The 14,041-nt window shown below is 41.7% G+C and overlaps 1 protein-coding gene across 2 annotated transcripts in view; it reads left to right on the forward strand.

The window, feature by feature from the left end:
* The window catches only part of PHEX (phosphate regulating endopeptidase homolog X-linked), a 220,776-nt gene that overhangs the window by 102,678 nt on the left and 104,057 nt on the right, over positions 1 to 14,041 (forward strand). The gene's annotated exons all lie outside the window — the stretch shown is intronic.

Raw genomic sequence — 14,041 nt, forward strand, 5'->3', positions numbered from 1 at the left:
AGAGCACACCTGCTCGACTCTTGATGGATGCTTCTCTGCAGCTGAGAGATTCTGAAATGAGGAGCATTTCTTGTATCTAGAGGTATTTTTGAAAGCTCCCTGAGTATAACAACCACCTGGGTTGCCTGGACGCTCTGGCTTTCTGGGCCCCTTCCCAGCAAGGCCTGGGTTAATGGATCATGGATGCAGGCTGAACAGCTGTCACTTTAGCCAGTCTCCGGGTGATTGTTATCACTAGGCAGGTCTGGGGAAACACTGCTTGGAGTCATACTGAGTCACGCTGAGCACAAATATTTTTGCCTCAGCATTCTGGGAATGCTTAACCTTGTTGAAATGAGAACACGCAGAGTTTTAGCAAGGATATTTTCTAGTGCTTTAAACTCATGGTACTGGAGATGGATAAACATTGCCATAGATACTTTTGTCAATAGATGTGAAAAGGCTGTTTGTTCAGTGTTTATAATGAAGGAAGAACTGGGATGGTGGGTGGCAAGGCAGCGTTGGAGGAAGACAAAGGGTAGGTTTGATTTTTTGTTTCCCCTTCAAAAATCTGTCAAAGCTGTCCTCAGTCACATAAGGCACAGGCTGATGAAGGCAAGAGCACATGGGCTGTGATGGGAAACTCTCCAGATAGTAGACAACTTTCAACACCAACATATTGTTGTTTTATGAAGGCTTCATTTATTTGCTGAGCTAGCTTGTGGTATGTGGAACAGGATGTGTCTTGCCCTGGGCAGTTGAGCGCTTAGTGTATTAAGGGCTCTTTATCCTCGCCCGACCCCACATGGACCGAAGAGGTGCTTGCATGAATTAGTACAGGACCACCAGGGTGGAGGGTGGGGTGGAGTGTGTGTGTATGTATACGTGTTGGTGGTAATGTGTTATGAATAGCTGGATGCCAGGGGAATGTCCTGGGAAGTGCAGTCAGTTCTTTGAGCAGTATGGATTGCAGTTGCCTCAGGGAGCTCTTCTGAGTTGCATAAGGGAGTGGGTGCCTCACAGTTGGCCCTTCTCGGCAAGTGGCCCATGGGTCCTTCTTGAAGCAGGACTATTCTCAGTTCTTCTAATATTAGACATGTTCCTGTTTGCCTCCCGAGTTGCTCTCCAGTCTTCTATTTTATTTCAATGAGAGCTGTCAGTTTTTCTTCTAAAAGCGCTCTTTGAACACTCTGCTTTCTTTGAGCTGAGTTCAACCTGCCAGGAACTCTGCTAGTTCCACGACAGGTACAAATATCAAAGGCAAATTGGATCTCACAAAGTTCCCCGACTGTATCTTGCATTTCAGAGTCCAGAGAAGTTTCTTTAACTAAATGCAAGAAAGATGGATGTTGTCGAAGCAATTTCAGCAGTTCTTTGAAGTGGGTCCTTTCCTGGACCCCAAAAGATGTAATTTTTTTTTTTTTTTTTCTCAAAATTAAATGAACATGCAGTTCTTAAAATGACCTCTGGGTGGAGCTCGTGGTACTCACAAAGAACACTAGCGGTGTTGAAAGCTTTTATGCAGCTTTCTACTCCGGGGTTGTTTTTGAAAAAAAAAAAAAAAAAAAAAAAAAAAACCAAACAAATTTCTTGCCCTTTTTCTCTGCTGTCCTCGATTTGATTGCCTTTTAATAGTCAACAAGAAAGGAGAGACTCTGCCTAATAATTCCTTGAATCTTAGATGGAAATCTCCCACTATCTTAGGGCTTTGTCTTTCTGATACTGAGTAGCCCCTGCCTTAAGAAAGGATTTGCCTGCATTTGAAGTGGAGGTAAATAACTCGCCTGCTCTTCCTGGTATGACTTGGCACTGTTCTTTGGGCATGTGTTGTATGCAGTGTATCACCCAGGCGGAAGATTTCTCATCAATAATTGTGCCCACACTGGGCCAATGCTGAGTCACTTGGCAACCCATTGGGAAAGCTGGAAAAATGTTCTGATTTGTGAAAAGGAGAAGCTTTTATTTCCCTCACCATGAAGCTCTGGACCGCAGCTAATTACAGAGCCTCCTAAGAAGTGTTAACCTCAGCATTCCATAGTGACCGACCTCCTGAACCGGGCAGGTACAGAAAGCTGCAGTGTTCTGAGGCCTAATACCTTGGCTTTTGTAGCAATGACCTCGTCTCAGAATGGAAGTGTGTGGATGTGGCTTTGTCATACTCTGTGCTAGGGGTGTTCACTGTAAAAGATAAATGAGGATGCCTCTGCTCCCTTGAAGGGTAAATTTGTTATCTCTGTCTCCCTGCCTTTTCCTGCTCATCTCTTAAGAGGTCACGAGTGGTTTTTGTATTGTGAAACTGATGGCGTAGGTTTCAAGTGGAAATTTAGTATTGTGAAATAAGCAACGCTTTTTGTTTAGGATTCTCTGTTCCCTGCAAGCATGTGCTCTTATTGTAAATAAGCAGCATCTGTTATTTTTCTGGTGACCACAGCTGTCGAATGAGTGTCAGGTGATAAAATAATGATTTTAGGGGTGTCTTCTGGAGGATTTGCTCTTGCCAGAGTAGAAGAGGAGGATCTCAAGGTCGCTACATCAGGATTCTGACTGACACCTGGCAGGAGAGCGTCAGATCAGGAGGAGCAACTTCCTGAGCTTGGCTTATCTCCAGCTGGATTTGACTATATAGCCAAAAGCTGGATCCCTTCGGGATTATTAGTTTGTTTGTGCTCTTTGCCCCGGGACCTAAGTTTGTCAGGTCACATCCAAAGAAAAATAGCAGGATGGGACTCACAGGGAGGTGGCATCCTAATGATGCTCTGAGGGAGTGGCCTTAACCTTGGCCACAGCAGGTGCAGAGAAGTCGGCTGAATGGTCCTAAGTTTATTGGCATGTGACTCCCACACACAGGCTTTGAGTGAGGTGGGGAGAGTTTTCTTGCAGAAGGCGAAACAGAGGTGTAGCTCACTTCTTTGGCTTTGCCTCTAAGCTCTACCAGGCCTAGGTACTGGATTTCTCCCAGGTATGTGGTCAGGGCCCTGCTTATATCCTGAGCCTGGTGGTTCTCAAGGTGTGGTTCCAGACCCGTAGCAGCAGTGGTCCCTGGGAACTCATTAGAGATGCAAATTTTCACATCCCCACCTGCTGAGCTCTGGGAGTAGGGCTCAGTGCCTTGTGTTTTACCTGGTGATTCTGCTGCATGAAAAAGGTTGGGAACCCCCGCCTTGTCCTTACCACTTCACAGCACACCGCCTGACTTCCAACTGCAACCTCCTGCATTTTGGCCAAGAGCATTCTCTCCCTGCTACAGCCTGCTTTGCTACTCATAAAGAGGGCCCAAAGGACGGGGAATGACCACACCTTCCTCAGAAGTCCTCACCCAACAGTTGATGGGAGTTGCTGTGTGTGGCCCCCGCTCCCTCATCCCTCTAGTGCGTGTTCCACATGGGCTCTGGGAGCTTTTCCGGTGGGCTAGAGCTATTATACTAGCTAAGATACTCGTTGCTGACTGCTTTTCTTTCTCTACGTATTTTCTCTTTCTCCTACCAGTGTTTCTTTTGCTGCCCAAATGAACTGCTTGCACTTGAATCCTAGTCTTAGAGTCTGTTTCTGGGGGTTTCCCAACTAGGACACAGCCCCTGGGGGTATACGCTTTCCCAGTGCTTCCTTGCCCGTAAGGCAACAGCAGATTTCACCGAGTCTGGTTGCTAGCACTGCTTCAGCAGACTCAATGCCACAAACATTTCTCGCACACCAACAGCATGCCAGGTGCTGAGCCAGGATTCCGACTCAGAGATGAGCAGCCACAGTCCCTTTTCTGCGGGGGCCTTCAGGCTCCTAGGAGAGCACAGGAGGCCATGGATGCAGGGCAGACCAGGAGAAGTGTTAGGTAATGTGAAGGAGATGAAAGGGATCCTGGGAGTCTAGGGGAGGAGGCTTTGGCGGAGCTCAAACATGACATGTGAGGGTGCCTTACTTGGGAAGTACCTACTCTGCCTCTTTCTCTCTTCCTCTGTGGTGTTCCCACACCCTGTCTTGCAGCCTTGTGGCAAGTCTTCCTCTTCCTACCTTACTAATCCCAACTCCGCATCTGGCTGTCACTTCCCCTTGGTACCTTCACTCCTGCTTCACCTCATTGTGCATTTTAAATTGTTTCGTAGGAGAAAAGAAATGGAAGGGCTTTCATCAAACTGTCTCCTGCCCTTTCCAGTTACAGATTCTAGCACATTTGCATAACCGCTCAAGAATGCAGTCACCCTGCGTCTGGCATCCACTCCAGGGCTCACCGGGGACAGTGATAGACCAGCATGGAAACCGTGGGCTGTGGCTCCCTCCCATGTGCCATCTTCCTGAGCTTGTCCCTTCTCTTTGGCTCCATGTCTCTCAGTCTCTCTCACACATATGCAGGCCAAGATGGCGGCCTTCATACTTGTATCTCTTTCCTCTCACTGACCTCAACAGGAAGTATGGTATAGAGGTCAGGAGTATAGACAGGTGAGAGACTGCCTAGTTTCCAAGCCAACTTCTACACCTTATTGACTGTATGACCCTTTGGAAATTACTTAACTTCTTCCACCCTCAGTTTTCACATCCATAAACTGGGGAGATTGGTCACTGTCTCAGAAGATTTGTTATGAGGATTAAAAGAGCCACTATGCCTAAAGTACTTAGAAGAATGCCTGGAGCATGAGAAAGGCTCCCCAAGTTGTCAGCCGTTTGGTCCAAACTGCTGTGCCTCTGGGAGGGGAGGCTTTGGCTGGACCAGATGGTGAGAGGAGGGATATTTGTGAGCAGCCCCTGCTGAGAGGGTGTTGGAAGGGATGCATTTCTTTTCTCTGGATTTTGGATTTTGTGGTTTTGAACAAATTCAGTATTGTCATTGTGATATATATTTTAAACACAAAAGCAAATATCTGATATAAGTGGGAGTTTGATGCATATGTTTATTTATTTTTTCGAGTTAAAGTCTCGCTCTGTTGCCCAGGCTGGAGTGCGGTGTTACAATCATAGCTCACTGCAGCCTTAAACTCCTGGGCTCAAGCGATCCACCCACCTTAGCCTCCTGAGTATCTGGAACTATAGGTGTGTGCCCCCACATACAGCTAAGTGGTTTTTTTAATTTTTTTTTTTTTTTAGAGATGGGATCTCACTATGTTGCCCAGGCTGGTCCCAAACTCTTGGCCTCAACCGACCCGCCAGCTACAGCCTCCTAAAATGCTGGGATTACAGTGTGAGCCACTGCCACACCCAGCCAACATATATTTATTAAAGGCATAGTACATGTGATATCTTACCAGAGTGATTTTCCATGCTCTAGAGCCTCATGTAAATGTCATTTAGGGGGGATGCTTTAGGTCATTCATTCTCACACTTGAGCATGCATCAGTGCCATCTGAAGGGCTTGTTAAAACACCAATTGCCAGCCCTACCCCTAGAATTTCTGATTCAGTAGGGCTGAGGTGGAGCCTGGATATTTGCATTTCTGACAAGTTCTCAGGCAATTCTGATGCTGCTGGTCTGGGGCCTGTGCTTTGAGAGCTCTAGGTGATTACAAGTGAAAATTTCCTTATGCCAAGCCTGTGTTAATAGAAGGGTATAATGTTCATTAAGTGATTGTCTTACCTCTTACTGGAGTCCCCTTTTCACCATTTCTCGCAGGTGGGTCCCCTGAGTGAGTACTAGGACACCCAGAACCCAGCCAGGCCACCCACTCTACTATTACTGTCTCTGCTAAAGAGCCCTTCTTGAGAGAGATCCAAAGGCTCTTTCTTGGTCATTTCTGCTCCTTGACTCCACATCTGTCCCCAGGAACTACCCAGGTTAAGTCTTCCACATAAAAGCCCTTCCAACGTTTGAAGGTGTTTAAATGTTTTTCTTTTTTCTTTATCGTATTTATTTATTTATTTTTATTTTTTTTCGAGTCAAGAGTCTTGCTCTGTGGCCCAGACTAGAGTGCAGTGGTGCAATCTTGGCTCACTGCAACCCCTGCCTCCCGGGTTCAAGCAATTATCCTGTCTCAGCCTCCCAAGTAGCTGAGACCACAGGCGCGTGCCACCATGCCTGGCTAATTTTTGTATTTTTAGTAGAGATGGGGTTTTGCTATATTGGCCAAGCTGGTCTTGAGTTCCTGACCTCAAGTGATCCGCCTGCCTCAGCCTCCCAAAGTGCTGGGATTACAGGCATGAGCCACCACGCCTGGCTGTTTTTTCTATTTCAGATAAAACACCTTTAGTGTTTCTCACATTAAATTAACCAACATTACAGTCAGACTGGATGTTCTAAATGCTTCACAAATATTAGCTATCTCAATGCCATAATATCTGTATGAGGTAGGTACTTTTTTTTGTTTTTTTTAAATACAGATGAGGAAACTGAAGCACAGAGAGGGTGAGCAGACTTACCCAAGGTCACACAGCTAGTAGGTAGAAGAGCTGGGATTCCCTCCCTAGAGGTCTAGTTTCACAGTCTGTGCTTTTATCCGCAATGCCAGTGGGTCTCAAAGTGTGGTCCCCAGCCCAGAAGCATCGCCATCACTCAGGACTAGCTTAAAAATGCAGATTCTTGGCTCTATCCCACATTTATAGAATCAGCAACTCTGGGAGAGGCCCTAGGCGTCTGTGCTTTAATAAGCTCTGCTGGTGATTCTGATGCAGCCCAAGTATGAGAACCACTGCTCTAAGGTGTGGTTCTGATGCCTCATCCTGCTGGCTGCTCTCCAGTTTTCAATATCTTTTTTAGAAGCTTAAGTTCAAGGCTGTGCACAATATTCTAGGTATAGTGTAACTCACACAGCACAATGGGAATATTATTACTGCCTTTGTCTTGCATCCAAATTATATTAAGAAATCCAGAGTTTATATTATGGCTATCTTTTCCCCTCAGCCATTCACTGTTGGCTCATAACGAATTTCTAGTCAGTTAATTTCTAGGTTTTTTTCCCCTCCTCACAGGAACTGTTGTTAAGCCCTGTTGCTCCAGTCCTAAACTTGGCATTAAAAACAAGCAAACACACAAAACCCTCATCCCAGAACTTCACATTTATTCTTATTAAAATCCATTTAGTTGTTTTGGTTCATGGCTCTGGCTTTCAAAAAATATATTTCTGGACCTCCAACATGTTTATTATTTTAAAAATCTATGCTCATTTAAAAAATCTGGAAAATAAAGCACAACAGTAGAAAGACAAAAAAAAGTTCTAGTTCCATCATCCAAATATAACTGCTGCTAACATTTTGATGTATCACTTTGACTTTTTTCCAATATATAGGCTTTGAAAGGCATTCTTGAACAGGTGATATTTATAAAAATTGAGTTCTTTTTTCTCTTAACATTTATTATAAGCATTTCTTGTATTATTGCGTATTCTTTATGCAAGAATATTCACTATTGGCTGGGCACAGTGGCCCACACTTGTAATCCCAGCACTTTTGGAGGCCAAGGCGAGTGGATCGCTTGAGGTCAGGAGTTTGAGACCAGCCTGGCCAACATGGTGAAACCCTGTCTCTACTAAAAATACAAAAAATTAGCCGGGTGTGGTGGCAGGCGCCTGTAATCTCAGCTGCTTGGGAGGCTGAAGCAGGAGAATTGCTTGAACCCGGAAGGCGGAGGTTGCAGTGAGCCGAGATTACGCTGCTGCACTCCAGCCTGGGTGACAGTGAGATTCTATCTCAAAAAAAAAAAAAATTCACTACTATTACATATTCTTCTAGTGGTGGCACAGGAGATACTACTTAAACGTTTCTCTGTAGTTGCATATTTAGGTATTTAGGTTGTGCTGTTATAGTTATTACTATGATAAACATCTTTTGCATAATGCCTTCTCCCTAAATTTAGGACTAATTCCTTAGAATGGCATCTCAGACAAGCTTTAAAAAGGTCAACTCTTTCATTCAGTATATCAACTACTGTTTCTATTTCTATATCATTCATAACTTGATAAGTTTGTTTTTTAGTTTTATTATTTTGGGGTTATTATGAATGGACATGCTCAAAAAAAGGGAATTGGAATCAGCCAGTTTGTTCATCCTTTGGCGATGCCCTTCCAGATTTATCTATTGAACAAAAATATTCAGGGAGAAACTTCTAAGTGGTGAGTGTTTTGTTAGGTGCCAGTCAACTCACTAACTAATAGATTTTTGGTCTAGTTGTTCTACTTTGGATAAACTCCATGGAACTATGATTTAAATTCTCCATTTTGCCTGCAAGGAGACCATGAGATATTTAGCAATGCCTTGGTATCATCCAGTTATACTGTATTTAGGGCATTCTTTAATTTACCAATGTATTGTTCTGTTTAAAATGTGGAAACCTGAGGAAATGAACAAAGCTTCACTGGGTTCTCATTTTTCTGAAGTTCCATGTTACCTAAGTGCAGATTATATTATTCTGTGAAAACAGCCAGCTGTTCAGACAACCAAGTCAGAAATCTCAGTCTTTCCTCTTAGCCAACTTGTAAGAACAAATCCTGTTTCTTCTTTCTACCAGCTCTCAAATTTATACCATTTCTGTTTTAGTTATTCCCCTCCCTTAGCTTCTCATCCTTAAACATTTTTTTTAATTGAGGTAAAATTCACCTAATGTAAAACTAACCATTTTAAAGTGAACAATTCTCAATTAGATAGAAGAAATAAGCTCTAATGCTCAATAGCAGATTATAGTGACTACAGTTAGCAACAGTATATTGTATATTCCAAAGCGGCTAGAAGAAAGTACTTGAAATGTTACCAACACATAGAAATAATGAATATTCAAAGTGATGGGCACTCCAAATACCCTGACTGGATCATTACACATTCTATGCAGGTAAAAACTACTCACATATACCCATAAATATGTACAAATATCATGCATCAATAAGAGAAAAAAATAAAGTGAGCAATTCAGTGGCACTTACAACATTCACAGTGTTGTGTGATCACCACGTCTATCCAGTTCCAAAACATTTTCATCACTCCCAAAGGACACTTTGTACCCATTAAGCAGTCACTCCGCATTCCCCACTCCCCTAGCCCCTGACAACTACCAATCTGCTTTTTGTTTCTATGGATTCACGTATTTTGGATATTTCCTGTGAAGGAGATCACGCACCAATGCGATTTTTGTGACTGGCTTCTTTCACTTAGCCTTATGTTTTCGAGACTCATCCACTTTGTAGCATGTATCTTCTCATTCTGTTTAATCAGCGTCCCCATTGATAGTCTTGGGAAAAGAATAGCAAAATAAAGCCTTGTAGCATTTCTGATAGTGAGATCTTTCCTGTCTTCTGTGAACTTTTTGCAGTAGCATCGTAGTGTTTATTCATAGCTGAAAAACTATCCCCCAGCTATATATTACTGAATTGAGGCAACCCCTGGAAGGGAAAGAAGTATGTCTGACTGCTTTATTTTTGTATTTTCAGAACCTAATGTGAATTTGACACTCCATTCTTTGACCACTGGGCAGACCTTAGTAAGATCCATGGCTTTACCAAACACTAGCTATGGGACCTCAGGCAAGATGGACAGTTTTGGGTGCCTCAGTTTCCTCACTCATGAAATGGGGACAAATACTTTTGTCCCTATTTTTACTGAGTGGAACAATTAATATCTGCGCAGTGGCTAGCACAGAGTAAGTGCTCAGTATTAGTAAGATGACATGTTCATTTTTTTCCCCAAGTTTCCTCTTACTGCCTCCCTCACTAAATAACATGCTCCATTATGGTCTCTTAAAATTGGGAATGAAAAAGTGATGCCAATTACATTGTTTTCTTTGGGGCAGAGGTACAAAATAGAATTTTATTAAACTTTGCCTCTAATATTTAAAAATATTTTTATGGAAATTTAAAAATGGACACAAAAATGTACATAACTAATCTCCGTATACTTATCACCCAGATTCAACAGTTAGTAATATTTTATCATGCTGGTTTCATCTACTCCCCTTCTTGTTTTTATGCTTGAGAATTTTAAAGCTAATTCCATCTATGAAATCATTTTACTATGATTCCATCTCTGACACCATTTAACTATAAATATTTCATTATGTATCTCCAACAGAGAAGGAATTTTAAAAAGCTAACTATAATACCATTAACCTACTTGACAATATTAACATTAATTCCTTATTAGTATCCTGTCTGTGTGCAGTTTTCTATAATTATCTCAAAATTGTTTGCTTTTTTTTTTTTTGAAAAAAAAATGGTTGATTTGAATCAGTATCCAGACAAGGTCTACATATTGCAGTTAATAGGTACATCTTTTAAAGCTTTTTAAATTTTAAGAGTACCCCCTCTCCATCCATGAAATTTATTTATGAAATAAATTGAGTCATTTGTCTGGTAGAATTTTCTACAATCTTGTTTTGCTACTTATTTCCTAATGTTGTCCTTTAACATGTTGTTCTGTCTCTTACATTTTCTGTAATTGCTTCTATCTAGAGGTTTGATTAGATTCTGGTTCAATTTTCTTTGGGTAAGAAGACTTCACAGGCAGTGCTGTGAGCTTCCTGTTGCATCTGTCAAGAGGCTCACAATGCCACGTTGTCCCACTTCCAAAGTGAAGGGCGATCCATGTGTTCAGGTGTTGTCAGCCTAATCCTTTCATTTGAACTTTCTTACCATTCCTCATGCAGCCGTCCTGTTTCTTGGCTGTACATTAGAATCACCTGGGAAGCTTTTTAAAAATCCTGAGGCTCAGGCCACACCCCATATGAAGATCAGACTCTCTGGGAGTGGGACACAGGCATTTTCTAAAGTTACCCAGGAGGGGCCTGGCGCAGAGGCTTACGCCTGTAATCCCATCACTTTGGGAGGCCAAGGTGCATAGATCACTTGAGGTCAGGAGTTTGAGACCAGACCAGCCTGGCCGACATGGTGAAATCCCATCTCTACTAAAAGTACAAAAATTAGCCAGGCGTGGTGGCATGCACCTGTAATCCCAGCTACTTGGGAGGCTAAGACAGGAGAATCGCTCAAATCCAGGAGGTGGAGGTTGCAGTGAGCCAAGATCATGCCACTGCACTCCAGCCTGGGTGATAGAGCAAGACTCTGTCTCAAAAAAAAAAAAAAAAAGGTTACCCAGCAGGTACAAATGTGCAGCCAGGGTTGAAACCACTGACTTAATTGTTTCAGTGGCCATTGATAATATTTCATTGATTCATGATTCCATTCGGTGTTGCAATGTTTGATTTTCAAATTCTATCATTCTTTTGCATTTATTAGCTAGGCTCTTTTTATAAAAAAAGATTTTCCGTCATCAACCACTTGAATACTCTGACATATAGTTTATACAGGAAAGGCAGCATAAATGGCTATCTTGCTCTTGATTAATTTTCACAAGTTGTTGCCCTAAGCACCTCCAGAGGTGCCAAAATAGTTTTCTTTTTAGTATCACCAACTCAGGGAATCTTACGTATTTGATGTGTTTAAATTTATTATGATTATCCTTCACTGAAGCTCAGATTGTCCCATCTTGGCCAATGTGGGGCTCTTCCTTTAGTGAATTTTGACATGACCCTAGTTGTTTTTGAAAGCATCTTTGCCTCCTGGCACAAGATATCCTCTTTAATGTTTAACTTCTATTTAATCATAAGCTGTTTTGAACAATTTGTAAATCAGTGCCTAAATTAGTTCTCCTACCAATGAGCAGTATATTGATTTTTTTCTGATGAGGAAAGGGTAGCACCTTACCAACTTGAAATACAGCATTTTATTAATGAGCAAATTTGCAGAAATATCTGTTAGAGACTGATGTAAATTATCTTTTGTAAGGGGCAGTAGCTTATATCAATAGAAACACACGTAATATATACTCCATGTTTTTTGAAAACCTCTGCAATGTTGCATTTTCATTGTTGATCATCAAGAATACAAATATGTATATAACCATGTCATACATTTTAAAAACGAATAATGCTATTGTTGAGGAATATAACTAATTTCAAATTTGTGGAACAGTGGGACTATATTAAAACATGAGTCTGGGTGTGGTGGCTCACATCTGTAATCTCAGCACTTTGGGAGGCTGAGGCGGGCGGATCGCTTGAGGCCAGAAGTTTGAGAACAGCCTGGCCAACGTGGCGAAATCCCATCTCTACTAAAAATACAAAAATTAGCTGGACGTGGTGGTACGCACCTGTAATTCCAACTATTTGGGAGGCTGAGGCAGGAGAATCACTTGAACCCAGGAGGCAGAGGTTGCGGTGAGCCAAGATTGCGCCACTGCACTCCAGCCTGGGCAACAGAGTGAGACTCTGTCTCCAAAAAATAAATAAAATAAATTAATTAAAAAAATAAAAGATGAAACTTGGAATAGTAAATACTTAAATTCTAACAATATCAACAAGTAGTAGTAGTTTAAACATGTACTGTAAAAATGTTTGGTTTTTAAGGATATGTAAGAGACTGGTTGTCTGTGGGACTTTAAAAGCAGTTGGGAAATGCCACAATAGCCTCAGGATAAAATTCTAGAGACCCAAAGCAGAGAGATGCCTCTTAAGAATTATGGAGGATATTTATTACTTTTATTCATGGGATGGGTGATGGTCATTTAATGCCTGTCTCTTGTTTTTTGTTTGTTTGTTTTTTCCTTATCCAAATCCAAATCCAAATTATGCGAGGAATTCACTTAAAAATATATGTTTAGTTTGGTTTAATAAAAATAATCAGTTTTGATGTATTGACTTTTAATTTCATGGGGGAAAGAGTCCATTAGGAATATTCAGGTTTTCTGTGTATATTTTGTGTTGCTCATTCTCTTTGGCCCAAGATGAAACTAATAGCCACAATGTGTCTGCTTCGGTGCTATCTCTAGGGCTGCGTCTGCTGCTGTCAGCTGCACCCTTGTTATCTGGCTGCTGGTCCTGTTCAGTCAGTTGTACAGGAATGTCAGTTCCATTAATAACCCCAGGGCCGGACAGGCAGATAGTGGAAAATGGGTGAAGAGAGAGAAATTGTATTTAACCCAGTGTTCTGAGTTGTCATTTTTGAGACCCTAGCATAGCTGGGTAAAGGCAAGCAGAGGGCATGACAGCAAATCCATTTCTGACAGAATCTCATATACAAACTGGAGAAACAGCCTGATACCAAGAGAAGAAAGGGTGAAATATACTGGGAAAAGAGGGAAAGATTTGGGGGTGGAAAAGTCAGAGGAAACAGTGTTAGGAAGAAATAACATGACCAAGTATTCTGATAGAGGTGCTGACAACTTTGTAAAATAAATTTAATTTTGATTGTAAATGCCATCATTCGTGGTGTTTCAAATGAACAAAATTCATTTTTAAAAAATGAAATTTATGTAAGGATTGCTCATAGAAGATTTTGGAGTTTTGTGCTGTTTGTGTGTGTGTGTGTGTGTGTGTGTGTGTGTGTGTGTGTTTGGTTCTGGATCAGTGAAAGGCCCGAGGAACACAATAGGTTTTATTTTTTTTTCCATCAGGTAGAATGACTCAGTTACTGTAGTTGTCTGTGTTTTGGTTATTTATTGCTGCATAACAAATTACCCCAAAACTTGCTGGCTTAAAACAATATTTCATTATTTCCTATGATTCTGTGGGTTGGCTGGGCTCAGCTGGGTGGCTCTTCTGCTGGTTTCACCTGGAGTCCCTTAGGCAGCTGCAGTCAGATGGCGGCTGTGGCTGGACGTCCAAGGTGGCTTCTTCACACATGTGTCTGGCACCTCAGTGTTCTTCATGTGGCTTTCTCAACAGGGTGCTGTGGTACTCCTACAGGGTAGCTAAGAGTGCCAAGAGGAGAAAGCAGAAGCTGCCAGTCCTCTTAATGTCTGCTCTCAGAAGTCCCAGAATATAATTGACAAATAATAATTGTATATATATTTTGGGGGTACAATGTGATGTTTTGATGTATGTATACATTATAGAAAGATTCAGTCAAACTACTTAACATATCCATCACTTCACAAACTTATTTTTTTGGTAAGAACATTAAAAATCTATTATTTTAGCAATTTTGAAATATATAATAAATTATTATTAACTGTGGCCACCATGCAGTACAGTTGGTTACTAAAACTTATTCTTCCAGTCTAATTGAAATTTTGTGCCCTTTGATCAAAATCTCCCCTTTCCCTATCTCTTCCCCTCCCTCCAGCCTTTGGTAACTACCTTTCTACTCTCTGTTTCTGTGAGAACA

The sequence above is a fragment of the Nomascus leucogenys genome, chromosome X (genome assembly GCF_006542625.1).
Source record: "Nomascus leucogenys isolate Asia chromosome X, Asia_NLE_v1, whole genome shotgun sequence".
Lineage (NCBI taxonomy): Eukaryota > Metazoa > Chordata > Mammalia > Primates > Hylobatidae > Nomascus > Nomascus leucogenys.